Source organism: Mytilus galloprovincialis, chromosome 11 (genome assembly GCF_965363235.1).
Source record: "Mytilus galloprovincialis chromosome 11, xbMytGall1.hap1.1, whole genome shotgun sequence".
NCBI classification, from domain to species: domain Eukaryota; kingdom Metazoa; phylum Mollusca; class Bivalvia; order Mytilida; family Mytilidae; genus Mytilus; species Mytilus galloprovincialis.
The window spans coordinates 63,644,951-63,664,129 of record NC_134848.1 but is presented as its reverse complement, the minus strand read 5'-3'; positions in this window follow the sequence as shown (position 1 = coordinate 63,664,129).

Genomic DNA, 19,179 nt, shown 5'->3' with positions numbered 1-19,179 from the left:
TTTTATGATATATATATTTTCTGTGTCATTTTAGTATCTTGTGGAGAGTTGTCTATCAGTCATACCACATCTTCTTATTTTTATATTATGAATGATTCTCAACTTATGAAAAGGAGAAAAAAACGTTTAACATTGGAAAAAGGATTGAAACGACTTTCGATATCCCTTCTCCCGGAGTTTTAAGGAAAGGCCATTTAACTGCAAAGGGGGGGGGGGGGGGGAGAGGGTTCAAATATTCTGATCCCCAATTTGATGAAGAAAACAAATATTTTGTTCAAGCAGATAGCAAAAAATAATTATTCTGAATCCAGACTCCCCCATACCTTATAGTGTTAGATATATATTTTAAAATAATTTGATTGAAAGCGATGAAAAACTAAATAAAATTGTTCTGACTCAGACCCCCACGACCCCCCTTTTCGCCTTTCTCCTTTTAGTGTTAACGAGAAGTTTTTCACTTATCTAACATAATGTCGGCACGTATCCTTTCAAAATATTTATTGTTTGTCAGTTCACAATTATATATTAATCTACGGTATATATAAGATAAATGTTTGGATTTCAAAAGTAAAATCACAAAAATACTGAACTCCGAGGAAAATTCAAAATGGAAAGTTCCCAATCAAATGGCAAAATCAAAAGTTCAAACACATCAAACGAATGGATAACAATTGTCATATTCCTGACTTGGTACAGGCATTTTCTTATGTAGAAAGTGGTGGATTGAACCTGGTTTTATAGCTAGCTAAACCTCTCACTTGTATGACAGTCGCATCAAATTCCATTATATTGTCAACGATGCGTGAACAAAACAAACAGACACAATAGGTAAAAATGTAAAAAATAGGGGTACAGAAGTCAACATTGTGTTATCATCTTAATCACTATAAAAACAACAAATGTAACGAAGAAGCACAAAAAGGCATACATCGATTTAACATCATCATTTTGCTTATGTTATACGATTTTATTTATCATGTAAAATCCACCCATAAAGGATGGAAGGTTTTAAGTACTCGTGTAAAATTGCGCGTTTGAAATTCGCACAGATAGACATAAAATAATTTTGTCGTTTAAAGTATGACGGGTTACATAAGTACAGAGTCACGTAAAATAGATATCACAAAAAACAGGCTTAACAGTAAAAGTAACATTAATAAATAAAATAATTTTGTCATTCAAAGTATGACAGGATACATAAGTACAGATTCATGTCAAATGTATATAACAAAAAACAGATTTAACAGTAAAAGTAATAATAGTGAATAAAATAATTGTGTGGTTAAAAGTATGACGGAATACATAAATACAGAGACACGTCAAATGTATATCACAAAAAACAGACTTAACAGTAAAAGTAATATTAATAAATAAAATAATTTTGTCGTTCAAAGTATGATGGGATACATAAGCTCAGAGTCACGTCAAATGGATATCTAAAAAAAAAACCAGACTTAACAGTAAAAGTAATATTAATAAAGACAAATAAAAGAATACTATAACACGTTATTAAGATGATAAACAACGTCAGTACGCAAAATCTTTACTTCAAGACCATCGTGTATTATTTGTGAAGTTGATACGGAATATTTATCAACAAGTTCTTGGTATCTTCCGATGAACTTTTTTAGAAAAAGGACGAGACGTTCTTTGACATATCCCTGGTTCATAACTTTCTGCTCAGACACTGTTGACGTTTTACGAAGTCTGAGTAGGAGCTGCAAGCTCTTGAATACCGAATAAGTTGTTCAACTGTAATAAAACAGCATTATCTTTCTTGATTTGCGAGTTCTGAATTTTGATTTTTTAATTATGAATTATGAATGATCCTTTTCGACTTTCGTAGTTATAATACTAAACGGTACTTCTCACTTCTGGAGAAAATCCTTTAAAAGAAGTATTAAGTAGCAAGTGACTGACTTGGTATATATACTTTACTATTTCAGCAGTGGTTAGGACAAGATTTAAAGATCGACATTCATTTCAGTTTTAACTCCTTGTTGAACTTAATTTGTAAATGGTCGAGTTTATATTATTTACCATATTTAAATGTAATATGCCAGAGAACAGAAGCGACAAGTTATTTATGGTTTCATGTCAAGCAAAAATAATTGTATGATGATAGAACATCAAATTTCAGTTAAACGTATAAAATAAATGATTAAAATATTGCAATTTGATGAATAAGTAATGTATAAGATAATATGGAAAGCTTCTAGACAATAAACATGATGATTGGACAGTTTTATATTCTTTTACTTTTATAAATGGTAGTGAGTTTCTTAACGCACTTTTTCTTCATTGCTTCAATTGAAAACAGGTCTTTTAAAAAAAAAAAGTTTTATCACAAAAATTTAAAAGAGTAGTTTCGAAAACACCCTTAAACGGCCCCTATTCCAGCTGCAATTCCAAATTAGGATTTATTGACCAATATCAGAATGAATCATTGCTAATACAATGATTATCTATAAAATATGTCTTTTTGTTGAAAATTGACGTACTTGCGTTCTATTCATGACGTCATAAATACCACTCACTTTGATTTTCCACAAAAATTGACTGACAATGGGTTATTCCCATTGATTTTTTTGGACAAGGAACATATAGCTTATACGTCTACAACGAAGATCTTTTAGCAAAATGTTTTCATATCTTCAATGTAACTTGAATTTTTAGTTTCTCGACGCCAGCTCTCTCTGTTTCCTAGGCCTTAATTTGGTTGAAATCTGAACGATTGTGTCAAATTTCGCAAAAATTCCGCTTTTGACTTATTTGGGATGTAAAATTCAACGCTTTGAAATAAAACTTTGACAAAAATTTCTATTCAAATTTCTCAAATGTTGTTTTTTAGCACTTTAAAACGTTTATTATCTTGAAACAGTAAGCTTAATAATCGGGTCTAAATATAACCCTTACCGACCTAACTCCTTTGAAGTTGAAAGTCTGATGCCTTTCCCGCAAATGACAACTACACAGGCAAATTTCACTCACATCAATTTCACGTGAATTTAAATTCATGTGAATCTCACGTGAAATTCACATCAATTTCACCTCAAACGAGCTTATACGTGAAATTCACGTGAAAACAATTTTTGTGAGTTTCACGTGATTCTCATGTGATACTCATGTGAATTTCACATGAAAATCACGTAAAATTTTTCATGTGAAATTCGCATGAATTTTTGAAATAGAGTAATTCAAATAACATATAAATTTTCAAATTTAATTAAAATCATGAAAAATATCATTTTTTTTGTTGTAAATTTCACGTGAAATTCATGTGAAAACAAGTACAAAGTTGAAGAGCATTGAGAATCCGAAATTCCAAAATGTGGTGCCAAATACGGCTAAGGTAATCTATGCCTGGGATAAGAAAATTCTTAGTTTTTCGAAAAATTCAAACTTTTGTAAACAGGAAATTTTTAAAAATGACCACATTATTGATATTCATGTCAACACCGAAGTGTTGACTACTTGGCTGGTGATACCCTCGGAGACGAAACGTCCACCAGCAGTGGCATCGACCCAGTGGTGTAAATAGTTATCAAAGGTACCAGGATTATAATTTAGTACGCCAGACGCGCGTTTCGTCTACATAAGACTCATCAGTGACGCTCATATCAAAATATTTATAAAGCCAAACAAGTACAAAGTTGAAGAGCATTGAGGATTCAAAATTCAAAAATGTGTATAAACTGTAATTGCATGAAGTAAGACACAAATGAATTGTTACCACCCGATAACGGTGAATGAAAAATACAAGTCACTTTGTAAGTAATTTATTGTACCAACTTAGTTTATGGAAGGGGGTGCTATGGGTTTTTTTCTATTTGCAGTGGCGTATCCAGAAATTTCCGAAAGGGGAGTACTGACTGCCTTTGAGGATGCCCGCTCCAGTCATGCCTCAGTGATTCCCTATATAATCAACCAAAGTTTTCTCACAAAAAAGGGGGGGGGGGTCGGGCTAACCCCTAAATCCACCTCTGATTTGTAATGACATTTTATCGCGGAAAAGAGATTATTTGTCAACAATTTTTAACGAATGAACTATTCTTTTTTCTTTTAAAAGGCAATACATTTTTTTAACAGAGAATCGGGATATAATTCTATACTCCCCGACCCCAATGCGAGGTACGTGGCTGTTATTCAATAGAATATAAGAAATACTATCTGTTGATCATTTGATAGAGTAAAAAGTAAAATATAGATGTAAAAAGTTAAGAACTGGTACGAAGAGAGTACGAACTCTTGATACATGTACATGTAACACGAAAACGAATATCAATGCATTTCCTATTCAGTGTTAATCAATAAGATTTCATCTCACATATATGATAATGTTCCTTTATTGCAGCGATAAATTAGCAAAACTTCACAGTATTTGCTTTTACAGTTAAAACGCGCTCCAAGGACGATTTTTTGTTAAACCTATCAAAGATGGAACTTTAAAAAATAAATTCACCAATTGGCCACAACAAACTATCAAACGAATTAAATGTTGAAGTAAACTATAGTTTGCATTTTTATCAAAGAAAATAATGACCTCACACAGGTCATTATTTTATGCATTTAAGCATATTTCATTGAAACATGGTATCGTCCGGGTTGATTCTTCGAAAGAATGACCTATCGTTCTGAAAGAAAATAACTCCAAATAGGTATATAATATCTTTTAATGTTTTTTGTTATTTGGACTAGAGATTTGGTGTTACTGGGAGACTTTTTAAACTTTACTTTTAAAGACCAATAATGATTAAGGGCTTGGATAATCTATAAGTGTTTTATTATTGTAATTGGGTAATTGTCTCAATGGTTTATTATAATACCTTACAACTCCTTTTATGCATGTACTTGTGTATACGTGTGTCAAATATATTGGACGAATGGACAGATAGATATTTTCGTTTCATGTGCTTTATACAATTATGACAGTATGGTCAAATTCATAAAACAAGATGTTTGCATATTTTGTTTAGGATTTTCTTGCTTCTAACCCTTATGTTTAAACAATAACTGACAATGGCAATACTTAATTGTTAATCATTCTAATTATCTGTCCAAGTTCAAACCTATGCTAACAAGAAAATGCACATGAGCATATAGAAAGTACTTGAAAAGTGTCAAATTGTTAGAACTGAGGCAGATACATATATAAATATTTCGTTCACTGATGTAATGTGTGTCCCGTTCAATGAGGCTCGTATTTACGTTCCAAAAAAGTGGCACATACAAGCGGTATGTCTACAAAAAAGTAGTTTTGAATCCACTGTGAATGCTTTTGTTTAACTGTGATGAACACACGAGGGATGTTTAGACAGACATATCGCTTGTATGTGCCACTTTTTTGGAATGTGAAATATATCAATGAGTTGATATTTCACGGAGGTAATAAACCAATGGGTAGACATTTATATGTCAATGCGTCGTAAATGTTCATCTTCTGTTCAGATGTCTGTCTAAACCTTGTTCTGATCTATTTATCTAATACTGTGAAATATCCCATTTGGTTAACATATAAATAAGATGTCATGATAGCTTGGAAATATTCATATTGGGTTGTGATTTTCCTATGAAATATGTGATTGAGAAGAGATTTTCGAATAAATCAATAATTGAATGGAGTGATTTTCAAATCCTAGCCTAAATTTGTATGTTGAGACCTCTCATGGATGATCCAAACCTCGAGGAGCACTTCAACATTTTTGGTGGTAGAGGGTGAGCAGCAATACATCGAGTACCCCTTCATTTTTATATATTTTCAAATAACAAAAATACATATACAAATAAAAAAGATGTGGTTTGATTGCCAATGATACCAAAAACTAAAGGATGTAGAATTTAAACAACTATAGATCATAAAAAATGAGCAAAACCAAATCTGACAAGGTTAGCTATAAAAGGCCACAAAATGACAAATATAAAATAATTAAAACAAGAAAACTTATTTATGTACAAAAAAAAAAATAAACGAAAAACACAAATGACATACAGCAACGAACGACAACCATTGAATTACTGACTCGCGACTTGGGATAGGCACATATAATACCACGGAGGCAGTCCTTGTCGGACAATTTAGGATATTTACATCAATTCTTTATAAGGATCAACCGACAGCTGGCTACTTGAAAAAAATAATATGACTGGAAAAAGTTTTTTTTTGTACAAGCTAGTTGTGTTATAACTAGAAATGAACAAGAAATGTTGATTCTATCGTAAATTCTTTATTGTTGCTATGGACAAGGTTTTCCCTAGCAACCATGACAAAAAATAAACTCGAATCTGACATTTTAAATATAGAAAAACTCAGGTTTTAATGCAATCAAGATTAAATACAAAACTTCATTTAAGGTAAGGTTTGCATGAAACCTGGATTTTTTTCTTAGTGATATTACACCAATATGATACATCATTTTGTTCAGGGAGGAGTACCCAATCATTTAATGAAAAAAAATCAAACATCGCCCGTCCATTTTTTTCATGTGAAAAGCTCAAAATTCCGATTTTTGACGATTTTTAGGGAAAATTGTATTTGATTTCTTCTGAAATAATAATGTATGCGAGAGACTATAAAATAATAAAACTGAACAAAACATGTATAAATAATTGTGGTCCATTCATTAATAATAAATTTTAATTAAAAAAATCATAAAAAGTTCCTAAAAACAAGATTTTTTAAATTTTTGGGTTAAAAAAAAACCGTTGCCATGGCAACAAAAAGCCAAAAATATCCTTTTTCCGGGTCCACCGTTTTTGTAAAAAACTGTGAACTTTAGGATTTAACTATTTGCATTATAATGAGCTAATAAAATTGGTATGTCCCCGAACTCGTTTTTACGGAAATGGGCGTTATGTGTTCATCTTGTCATTTCTGTAAAACACAAAAATATTTTTTTTGTTGATCTCCAAAGAAGAGAGTCATCTTTAATAGCATCTTTTTACAAAGAATCATTTTGTCTTGTAACACTTTGGGACTGACCATAGTCAATGAGAGAAAACAGTGATTAACTTAGGGATGACATCAAAAGATCAATGTAGGATAAAAAAAAACTGAATTCAAATAGTTTGGGGGGTGGGGGGATAAAAGTTGCTGCAAGTTTTTATTAATTTGACATCGATTTTACATATATCCATGTTGGTCAATCAAATTTTTCCCAAATTAAGTGAAGAGGGGGGAGGGGTCAGTAAACAAACTATGGGAATTAAGTTTTTTTTTTTTTATCCTACATTGAACTTTTGATGTCGTCCCTTAACTTTTATGGCCACAACTATCAGTCGGAAGGGGAGGTGTTTAAATTTGGTCATACTTGTTTGTGTACTAATACATGTACAAGACTCTTGAGTTTGAAGAAATGTGTCCATGGGACATTGCTGATGCCCCCTCTTGCATAAATATAAACCATTATAAAGCATTACGTATAAATTTTATAACATTTGGTTGAAGCAAACTAAAGGTAGAGAACAGAAACGAAAAATTCAGAAAACAACCTCATAAAAATACTCCGAGCGTCGTCACTACTTCATTATGATCTCTTATATATATACGGAGAAAGACTAAAAACTAACAATTTCCCGGATTTTATAGTGAGTCCGTGCATGTGTAGAGACACATGTTACCATCCTTGTTTTTAGATAAATTAATTCAAAGTTGACTGATATGCATAGAAGTTTGTTTGATTAGGGGTTGTAAAATGTCCGGTGGCAAATACTTCAGGTATGTTCAGGACGACACAATACAATAGTTGTGTCTGAAAGACACATTTTTAATGCATCCATAAAAAAAATTACGATTAGAAACATTCCGTCAGTTGTAAAAGTGATTGATAAAATAACATATATTTCGAATGATGTAAACGTGTGGGTTGTGTGCGTATTTGCGGATAAACCTTGCAAACTGTACATTTGAAAGACCAAGTCAACATTCTGTCATTCGTAAAAATTATGCAATAAAAATATCTGAGAATATATATATGCATCCTCTATATTAAGTAAAACACATCAGTGACGCATTATGTAAATTCCAACCATTTTAAACGAAATTGACTAAAAGTGTCACAAAAAATGTGCCGTTTTTCACTCAATCCTGCGTTTCTATAATTTGTATTTATACTTTATAAAAAATCGGAAACGGCGTGCATCAGACTTACAAATTCAATGAAAGAGACAGCTTAACAGTCAGTGAAAAAATTATCGGGGTTCTTGAAGCAGAATAAACAACACTTCTATATTGTGAAAGGACAGGACGGGGACAAGCCATCAAAACACAAGATATTAGATCGATTTTTGTTGAAATGAGCTTCCCACACATTAGTTTTTTTTAAAGGTTTTACGGCGGGTGACAGGAGAAAAGGGACGGGAGAAAGGAGAAATGTGTACCCTGTCCGACCCCTCATAAATCTAAAACTGTAAAAGTGACGACATCAAAATTCAAATTTATTCTGTGTTTTTGTGGTAAAAAGCATTATGCATAAGTTTTATATATCAGTTGGTTGAGGCAAACTAAAGTTAGAGAACGGAAACCAATTTTGTAAAAACGGACGTACATTCGGATGGACGTACAAACAGACAAGGATAAAACTCAATACCCCTTGCTACGGCGGGGGCATGAAAATGTACATTTATGAAATGAAATAAAATAAAATTCCGCGAAACTTTATGAATGGTTTTTGCAAAAAGACGCTACGGCTTTAATAACGTGACGTCATATAAATGAAAACTAACAAACTGAAGGTCATAACGTTACTTGTACGATTCAAATTTTGATAAAATTACATCAAAACGGCGATTTTGAGGTAGGTGTTGTTTTATTTTCGATAATATTGTAGTTATCGAACATTGGTTAATCAAAGCAATTCAAAATGGCAGATCCCTCCTTTTTTCAATGATTTGAAATCGAGTTATCTCCCTGTGTACGCAAACCTTACCTTAAGACAAACATTATATCCTTAATAAAAAAACATCAAGATACTTTGCAATATGTGCTATCTTATTTGAGTATGCATGGCGCAAAGTTTGGTCTTAAAGATTATGTTAAATTTAGCAAATATTGGTCAAGTTTGGACCCTCAAAACTTTTTTTTGCAGAAATGTAGACCATAAATGACTTTAAGGTAACTTAGAGCTTACTTTGGTCAATACATCTATGAATAAAAACTTTTGGAACATTATCACAATATTGAGGAATATGTTGTAAAATAAAGGTATACCACCCCCTTTTTTTTCACAAAAAACATGAATTTACTATCTAATAACAAGCTTTTTACACATTTAACAGCAATTAAATATAACTTCATGGTACTGATGTTTCTGATCTAATGGAATAATACTTGTATAAGTTTATGACCCTGACCTGTTACCCTGATGTATTGCTATTAAAATTTACTCTCAGTTCCCCTCCAAATTTGTTATTATTATTAACTATGGACTTATTCAACTTTCAAATACATGACCCATTGAAGTTTATTCCTCAATACTACTTTTCCATACATGCAGTGTTTATTTCAGTTATATACATGTAATACGAGTGTGTATACATGATCGAAGAAAGTGAGGCCAAGGTCAGAATAACCAAACCAAGAAATACATGCATTCAATACATCAAATATGTATGTTTCCCCATGTTTGAATTCGAAATTTGAAAAATATTGAATTGAGATAAAAGTAACTCCTTAACTATAGAAATCTTCTAAACTTAAAACTTTTAGAATGTTTTCATTAACTGTAATCCATTATACAAAAACACCTTAAATTTTATAAGTGCTTTATCTATAAAGAATACAGGGTAGCTAAATTTTTACTTTGTCCACCTCAAAATCAAAATTGATGTTTTTTACACAAAATATTGTATGTTGTAGATCTTATATAAGAGTATAAAATAAAATTACAATAAATTGTTTCAAAATATATAAATTTATTTGTACTAGGGACACATTTAAAAGAATGTCTGTTTTCCCTCCCCAGGTCTACCCTTTGTAAACAGACCAGGAAGGCAGGTTATCTGTTTTTAATTTTTTTTTAACTGGATGTCATAGCATGGTCACATCAATGGTTTGACTTGTCCAGTCGAGGCCACTTATCAGTTGTTTGTGCTCAATTTGAGTATATTTATTTAGTTTATCAATCCTTTTGGTTTTCCAAAATGGAAATGAATTATTTTTTGAATAAAAATAATTTCTTTTTTTTTGTGGAAAATAATTTTTTGACCAGGGGCTTATTTCTGACCCGGATGAGGGGAGGTGAAATACACATATTTTTTTATTTTTGCCTAGTCTGATTTCAACAATTTGTTCAATACAGGATAGAAATAGTGACCAATACTAGCAAAAGACATGCAATCTACATATTTCAAGCCTTGTTCAAATAAATTGTACATTTTGAGACAATAGTTATTTTATATATCAACAGTGATCCATGATGGTACAACAGATTCAAACTTGAATAACTAATCATTAAGTTTTGTCAAAATCTCTTCTCTAACACTAGACAAATGTTCTTCTGTGGTGACAGGCATGTTATCCTCAACTTTCTTCCTCGAAACTCTTGAAAAGTAACTTGCTATTTGCTGTGATGTTAGAAAATCACTCAATTTGAATCTTCTTTTTCCCTTCACTTTAGTAGTTCTCATTTCTTGTGCTACAGTTATAGGATCCTCTTTCTTTCCAGTTGTTTCTTCTATGTTAAATTTTTCATCTAAATACATCTTTTGCTCCTTGCTAAATGAAGTTGGCATTTTTCTGGTCTTTAAAGTCCAACCCTCTGAAATATTTTCTTTAGCAACAACAGTATCATATGACAAAAAATATGTTTTCTCAACTTTACTTGTGACTTTTGTTAAATACATTTTTTTTGTCATGACAATAGTAGGCTCATTTTTCAACTTGAATTTACAGTTTCCAAGTTGATGTTTTTAGAGAAATCAGTAACTTTTAGACACACTGACATTTTCATTGTACAGTCATAGATTTGGTTCCATTTCATCAGCTTTCCTGCAAAAAAAAAAAAAACCAATGAAATATTCTTGATCATTAACATACATACAAGTCTAAATTGAAAACAACGTTCAAATCTATCATTGTGTTGGATAAAACGGCAATTGTTATACGTGTGGGGTCTAAATACAACACAAACAATATTATGAAATTATAAGCCTGGTACCTTTGATATCTATTTTATAAGAATAAAAAAGTGAAAAGTATATTTTAATATTATGAATTCATATATTTTAACTAATTTGATTCGTGCAGGGTTGGTCACATGTTAAACTATATTTTCGAAGGTAGATAGTAAACGGAGGATAGCAAAAAGCATTTGCATGGTTATTTTTAGAATATCTAAAAACCATAAGGATAGTGGAAAAAAATGGTTCACTACATGATAATCATGTTTATTGTTTAACGGAAGAATTTGATGTCTAAATCTATCGCACGTAGCTCTATACGCATAATTTTCATTCGTGGATCATGCAGAAATTATGCATACATTTATGCACGATAATAAAAAAATCGGCAAGTCATATTCACGTCTTTCACTGAATTTGCAATATTATCCTTGAGGTAAATTCAAAACTGTTCAGTCCAATGGCTGTTTAAAAATTGAATTAATATATTGATGCAGAATTTGTTATCGATATCATACATAACGTTTTATATAGCACATTCGTCAACTTATCGTTGTATAGTTTTGAACTAATAATGTAGCTGACCTCTTACAAGTGTTAGGGCTATTAAAGTTATTTTCAATTGGTAGATTCAACCTCAATGATATACGAAGGTGTAATATCCGGATACGATTTCACAGTAGCAGGATGTGTTCATTGATGTTTATTTAAGTCTCTCTATCTCCTGAATTTATGCTTGTATCTTTTTACAATGTTGTATAATATTATTTGGTGATAACATTAACTATTGTTCTTTTCAATGACGCTGAATGATAATTGAGCAGCTGAAATGGACTTATTGTTACAGATTGCATGAATGTTTGATTTTCGGCCCATTAGTACAAACAGCGATCGTTACCAATGGGATATTCAAAACTCACAAGTAGAAGAGAAACTGGCAACGTCAAGGCAAACAACTAATAACAACAAAAAGACAAACAATTTCACAAAATACCACACAGAAACTTAAGACTTTGCAACACAAACCCCTCCAACACCGTGGTGGAAGGGTAAGCAGATTCGGCTAATCCACATTTGGCTTTCGTCGTGTTACTCAAATTCTGTGATACGTCTCGTTCGGTAATGTCCCATTCTAGAAAAAAATGGCGGGATAGTTATTAAGGCATATCCGTGTACATCTATGACACAGATGTTCCATAAAAGTTAATTTACTCGTTGAACACGCAGCACAACAAAACTACATCGACTGTTCATTGCCAGATGTGCCATCGACATATACTAAATATGTAACATGTACGTTTTTATGAAATTTAAATGAAAGATTTAGCAATTATTTCCATAATATCATGTATTGTAAGAAATGTAATAAGTATTGCTTCGTTAAAACTATGCGTTTCTTAAATCTGAAAATAAATTCAAAGGCTTTAAACTAATTTGCATTTACACGTCTGGCGCAAATATTAAAGTTTAGACCTGGTATCTATGATGAGTTTATTATCATTGTGCTATTTTCAATAAGTAAGTCAGATAAGAAAATTTGAGAAAAAATGTTTTTGGATGAATTTTAACGATGTGAATATAAAACCAACAATGTAAATGAATGCATTTGGCCCTCTTTTCAGGTTGTATATATACAGTTTTGGCACTCATTATGATGAATACAATATATGTTAAAAATTGAAATGAAATATACATGTCTCACTTATTTTTTTAATTCTTTATTCCATACAATTACAGAGCCAAATGAATTGTGGACCTGAATGTAAAGGTAAAAGTAGAAACCATTATGCAAACAGTTTTAGTATTAACAAATTCAATTTGCTTAAATATACAAAAGGGATGAGACACAGGTTGACAAAACTTATAAAGTGTTCACCCATGAACAATTTATACCAGTTGGATATTTACAAATCATGCATACAAATAATTCAAAATATTTATATTTATGCGTGTATCGTAATTATCGCATTACAGCAGTAACAAGTTTGTATGTATATTCAGGAGTTGCATTGGCAATAATGCTTTATAAAATGCTGTAAATAAATTTAACCTTTCATTGAAATTTGCATATAAAAATTATGGTAATACGGAAAAATGTTACCTGTGACAATCTTAGAAAGTTACAACTGGAAAACAATATAATCAACTTTTAATAATCTATTTCGATTTGGCATTCCAGACTTTCTTGATAATTTAAATAAACTAAAGCTGAAAAGGGTAAAATTTAGCGATTGCGTAAGGCATCGATGAATCTGTAACACATTTCAACTGTACATTTGCTGTTTGTGTAAACGTCATAACACTTTAATCCGGATTGTGTTTCCATTCAAGGAAGCAATGCTCTGATTTTACAGACTAAATACAACAGTTGATCTTTTAATTGGTGTAGCTTTGTATTGTACTTACATTTGAGATAATAATAATAATAAAAAAATAATCAATAATGAACTGCTGAAAAACACTCCTACTCATAATAATTAAAAAATATAATATGGTGTCATATGTTTAAGCATAGTTAAGATTTGAACATCCGCAAACTACATTAACGCAAATCTAAATAGAACAATTTTATCATGAAGAAAAATAACGAAGTCATTTTCAACTGTTTCATTTAAAAAAAAATATAGATCGCAAAAACACGTCGCTAGTGAGTTGAGACACACATAAATCGTACCTGTCAAACACATTATTTTATTGGCAGTCAATCTTATGTAATATCGATTTCAGTCGTTCTTCCTCTTAATTTTGTTAGAGCATTGTTTGTGTAAGGAGCACATCGATTTTAATAAAGTCCTTATATTGTTAACATGGACGAGCGTTACGTATTAATTCAGATTAAATATGACTAACAAATGAACGTGTACGTCGGTTTTTACAGTCATTATTAGTTCGGAGCTTGAAAATTGTATACTCCTTTTACTCAAGCTTAACATGTTCAGAGTCATTATTGATTCATTTCAATTAAGTTCAAAGTTATTCATAATCCTTCCTGTCAATTTTGAAATTATCGTGGAAACCTTTAGATTATATCTACTTTTTATATATATTTCAGGCGTTTTTTACACTTATATTGCATCATTTGACAGTCCTCTAACTTTGAACGAGCTGGTTGTTCGAAAGTGAATAAAAAGTAAAGTGAAAACATCTTTAAACATATCTGAAAAGGTTCCTTATGATTAACAGGGCTTTAACAGGACCGCAAATATCATTATGATTACATGTAACTTTAATGCGACTTATTGTTGTGGTTTTAATTGCCACGAGCAACAAGAGAAAGGAAATTTATTTCATTTTTGGCGCACTTATATCCAAGTTCCATCCTTACTTGTTTTTGTTTTTTTTTTGGGGGGGGGGGGGGGTCTTGTAGTTGTTTACAAAATGGTGTTTGTAATTTGATCGTTTTTCTGTGTGTTTTTCCTACCTTATAGTTTGTTTGTAACTTTTCAATAATTTTCAGCTATTGTAGTTTTTCTTGTACATTTCTATTGATATTTAAAATTATATTGTTTAAATCTCATTATTTTCTTACTTCTGGAATAACTTTATAAATTAAATATATCAATATCATAAATATCAATTTTCTCGTTTTAATTGTTTCACATTTTGTCATGTTGAAACCTTGAAGCGCTTTCTTTACAGTATGGGTTTTAGTCATTGTTGAAGCTTTATAGTTGTAAGAAAAAAATTATACATCTACTTCGGAAATTGAATTTTGTGCAGTCTGTGGGATGTTCCAGTTTCAAAGATCCAATATAGAGCTCTTATATTACTTTGTATAATTTGATTGGATTTTTTAATGAAAGATTAATAAAAAAATCTACTTGTCTATTATAACCATCTATTTAAGGTAATTTTTGTGTGCACTAATAAAACTAACATTTCGTATGGCTGATAGCAAACTAAATACTATTTTAAGGTCTCAACGACAATGAACTGAAAACAGAACCAAGTGATAAGCACCTTGTTAGATTGGGAAGTCTTATTGGAATTATGTCGTTTGACGAGTTTTTCATAAACTTGGGAATGGAAAGAAAGGATTGGGAAAGTACGGAACACACGTATGCTGGTCACAGTTCAGATGGCATAATGTCGATGGCACTGAAACAATGGAAGAAGAAGAAGATATCAAATCGAGAGGAGCCGACTTTGAAAGACCTTGCTGATGCCCTTAAAGTTGGGAAATTGAATACTCATCTTATATGTCAGGTACGTATTTCCCTATTCTCTAGGAGTTAGTAACCTAATATACATAGAAGTCATTCTTGTTAGAAATATGCTTACATCTAAAAAAAAAAAAAAAAAAAAAAATTTGTCATTTCATCTTTGATAATTCATGTAATTGATATACGGATATTCAGCAAAAATAAAAGTATAATTGTTACCGACGGAGGCATCATAATTGATCAGTCTTGGAATATTGTTTTAGATATCTTACAAAACAGCAAAAGAAAACACCATTATCATTATTTTGCCCTCCTGCAAATTCATTATGTTTATTCGGTTATTATATTAATTGTAATGAAATGTGTTAGCTTGAGTTACATGTAGGCCTTGAAAATAGACTAGTGCGGCTGCAACTACTTTAAGGTGTGCACTTTGTGTCGTTTTTCCAGTGTTTTCTCATTAAAAAAAATAGTAGCTTGATTATGGCTATTAGATATGTTACATATCAGATGAGACACCATTTCCAATTGAATTTATGTTCAATACGAGTTGCGTGGCATGAATTTCTCCAAGAAATTGATTGTTAAACTTGTGATTTTTTTTAAAGATTTTGTCATCATGGGGTTTTACAAAGCTTAAATACGATGTTTGTTCTTCTTATATCATAGAAGGTCATACGAAAAGACTCATGGTTAGATATATGGTGTTTTGTGGATAGTTTTATTATCATAACAAATCTGGTATTATTTATTTGAATACTATCATTCATTTAAACATTTATAATAGTGTTAAAGATAAAATAATGCATCACAATTATTCACATAAGAAATAAGTATATTTTAAATGCACAAAATCAATATTTATGACATGTCTTCATTGGATCATCTATCTGAAATTGATTTTCCGATAGCAAAAGATAAACAAGTATGATTTCATTATATTCCTTGGTCGGGATAACCACATTGAGTTTGCATTCAATAACCATTATGTGATGCATATAGAATTATACTTTGCAAAATCCTCATCCCATGCTGTTTCCCCACGAGAAACCAATATCTGTCCCATGGGCGGAAGGTGCCGAGAACTGATATTGGTGGAGTGGTGATACAGCATGCAATTCGGATTTTGCAATGTATTATTCTGTTTATCATACATTTAAATAGAATCAGATTCATGGGTTATCCAGTGTTTTTTAAATAGTCCGAAATTATAACCTAGAACAGAACATTATGATTTCACTATATTTTTCATGATGATTTATTTTGGTATAAAATTTCTTTTTTTGCTTAAAAGCCACATCGTAATGTCCCCTATAATCTTTTTACATTCTCAATGTACGCTAAAGACTATTTTAAAAATGTGTCCACTAACGATACTGTCTTATTATTTCAAATAAAATTAATATTTATAAAATAAATCACATAAGATGTAGAAATGTTTAAAGTTTCATTGTTTATTTGGCAATAAAAAGAAATGAACATCAAGGAAAATATTTCTTGAAAAGGTTGCTATCTATCCTAACCAAAGAAAAATCGTTAAAAATTTGCATTATTGTTTAATCCATCAGGTAATAAAAACAAACTTCAACGTTTAGAAGTAGTAAATAAGCAGCCTGGTGAATCTCATTCAAAGTTTGTACGATCACGGAAAATAATTGAACTAAATTGGATTAATTACAGACAGTCTACCCTCTCGGTCTTAATGATAATATCATGGGAATTGGCAATACATCAAGAACCGATTCTGTTAACATTTTGGATATAGTTTCTAAAACTGTTCGTAAAAATCGTTCTCATGGACGCAGAAAAAATCGCAATCAAAGAAAATTTCGAACCAACCATACAAATATTTCGGACCTAATTTCTATTTCAAAAAACAACGGCAGACATTATCTGTTAACCAGGCTTTATTCTTTACCTATAAATAAATTAAATAAAATTTTAGAGGATTGCAACACAATTTCATATTACAGTCCTAAGTATGAAATTGTTCAAATTGTAATGGCCTATTGTTATTCTAAATTGTTTCCAAAAATTGACCGCCCTGAAGATCATAAAAAACATTTTATTAAAATAAAGTATGTCAATAAAGGTTTTGATTTTGTAAATATTGCCGATATTTTTAACGACCATTCTGTTAAAGACCAAATTCCTGGATATTTTGATAATACTGAACTCCCTCTTATTTGTTATATTTAAAAGAAATCTACCCGGAAATATGTGTTTAATTATAGCCAATTGTGTAAAGATATAAATATCATTGAAAATGCACCTATGTCGTGTAATTGCAGAAATTCCGAATACACCTATGGCCCCATTTCCCATGTCATAACAGGAGACCTTAACATCGTTCGCGACCGAGAGTTAAAATCATTCTTCAGTTAAGGACCTAAATATCGTCCCCCGTCAATTATTAATTGGAATGAGTGTCGTAATATCATCCACGACTCACTTCATACCTACTGTTTGAAATGGGTTAAACGGGAAAAAGCTGACAAAAATCTTTGGACTCTTTTTTTAATTCAGTAATGAAGATAGTTGATATTCGAATACAACATTTTAAAGAACATTATACTCTTAACAACAACCATAAAAACCCTATTTCGCGTATCAAACATAAACTAAAAGAACTAGCCAAGGAATTTGTTTTTGTCCCGGCTGATAAAGCTGCTAATAATATCATTATTGTTAGAAGTAAATTTTATATAGAGGTTCTGCAAAAGGAAATCACGAATTCACCAACATTCCAACTGACTTCATTTTCAGAAAACGACATATGTAACAAACACAAACTTTTAGCTACTTCTTTACAAGCAGAACCAAATACAATGAAAGTCCCAACTATGTACTGGCTTCCGAAGCTACACAAAAACCTTACAAATATAGATTCATTTTATCTTTAAGCCATTGTTCCACTACTAAATTGTCTGTGTTACTTACTAGTACACTTGGTACAATAAAAAACCTGATAATAAATTGTTCAAATGAAGCCTTTGAAAATAGTGGAATTAATTACTTTTGGAGTGTCAAAAACTCGTTGGAAGTACTTTATAAATTGCATGCATATATTGGTGATTTTGAATCTGTTCAAAGTTTAGATTTTTCTACCCTTTATACCACTTTGCCTCATATTCTAATTAAGAAAAAATTCACATCCCTTATTAACTGGGCATTTAAAAAGTCAGAATTCGAGTATATATGTTCAAATTATTTTAGGTCATTTTTTAGTAGAAATAAACAAAAGAACTATGTCAATTGGACATGCTTTGATACTATATATGCGCTTGAATTTTTACTTGATAACATTTTTGTTCGCTTTGGAGATTCCGTATATCGTCAAGTTATTGGAATTCCAATGGGGACTAACTGTGCACCACTTATTGCGGACCTGTTTTTGTATTGTTATGAGTTACAATTTAATTAACAAAGACCCATCAAAACAACATTTGATACAAATATTTAACAATACTTTTAGATATTTGGATGATATATTGGCTAATAATAATGACGACTTCAATATGTATACTAAAAAAATTTATCCTGTTGAACTTACTTTAAATAAAGCTAATACTAACAATGACCACTGCCCTTTCCTCGATCTTGATATCTATATCATTAATGGGAAGCTTAATACAAAAATTTATGATAAAAGAGATGATTTTTCATTTCCTATCGTTAATTATCCATTTTTAGATGGTGACGTTCCCTTGTCACCATCTTATGGTGTTTATATATCTCAACTTGTACGATTCGCTCGTGTATGTAACAACGTATTAGAATTTAGCGAGAGAAATTTATGTATTACTGAAAAATTATTACACCAGGGTTTTCGATATCACAAACTGGTCAAAACATTTACTAAATTTTATCACCGGAATAAGGAAATAATTCGTAAATATAA